Source organism: Schistocerca piceifrons, chromosome 2 (genome assembly GCF_021461385.2).
Source record: "Schistocerca piceifrons isolate TAMUIC-IGC-003096 chromosome 2, iqSchPice1.1, whole genome shotgun sequence".
Classification (NCBI taxonomy): domain Eukaryota; kingdom Metazoa; phylum Arthropoda; class Insecta; order Orthoptera; family Acrididae; genus Schistocerca; species Schistocerca piceifrons.
In genome coordinates this window covers 551,124,042-551,125,239 of record NC_060139.1, presented here as the reverse complement: position 1 = coordinate 551,125,239, position 1,198 = coordinate 551,124,042, and positions in this window count along the sequence as shown.

Sequence of the window (1,198 nt, the reverse complement as noted above, 5' to 3'; positions counted from 1 at the left end):
AAAGTAGTAGTTGTGGACTGCCAGAGTATGAAAAATATCCTTGGGCTAGATGTCCAAATTGCTGTTTCAGATCTCATCAATTTACTGTCAGATGTCAGTACTATTCAATCTGTTGACCTTTTAAGCAGAGAATTTATTGCTATATCATCACCAGAACTCAGGTGTGTGGTGAACTGTGCCACACCACTTGTGATTACACAGAAATAGAATGAAACCTGTGCAAAAGTATTAAGTTCAACTAGAACAATTTCAGTTAACAATGAGTTATTCACAGGATGTGAACTATTAAATAACAAAATGAATTTAGAAGAGCTTTCATAAAAATCAAGGATGTTTCAAGAATACTGTGGAGTAACTGTTTACAGTCAGCCCTCAAACATTTTTTCCTGTTATCGCAACACAAAATTAATCAAATAAACAAACAAAGAGCTACTATTTGATTTCCTGCATGCCATCCTCTGCATGTATTAAATTAAACTCAACTCATTCAAGTGGCTTCATCAACATATCTTCCAACTGGTTCTTTGCATCCATATGTTCCAAAAGAATTTCACCAATTGGAAATCTTTCATGAACATAGAGGTGTCAGACCTCTATATGTTTTGACTGTGAATAATATTTAGGTTTTTTTGTTAGTTTTAATGCACTGGCACTGTCAATGTGAAGTATTGGACAGTGTCTTGGAATTTAAATTAATACCTTTAGTCAGAGATCCACTCGCTGAAATAATTTCTGCTTCAGTTGCACACATACCCCCTACCTTCTGCAACTGACTGGCACATGATTTTGCCCCACACAAATTACTATTGAAAGATACACTACTGGCCATTTAAATTGCTACATCACAAAGTTGACGTGCTACAGACACAAAATTTAACTGACAGGAAGAAGATGCTGTGATATGCAAATGATTAGCTTTCCAGAGTATTCACACATGTTTGGCGCCGGTGGTGACACCTACAATGTGCTGACACGAGGAAAGTTTCCAACCCATTTCTCATACACAAACAGCAGTTGACTGGCATTGCCTCGTGAAACATTGTTGTGGTGCCTCATGTAAGGAGGAGAAATGCGTGCCACCATGTTTCCGACTTTGATAAAGGTCGGATTGTAGCCTATCGTGATTGCAGCTTATCGTATTGCGACATAGCTGCTCGTGTTGGTCGAGATCCAATGACTGTTAGCAAAATATGGAATC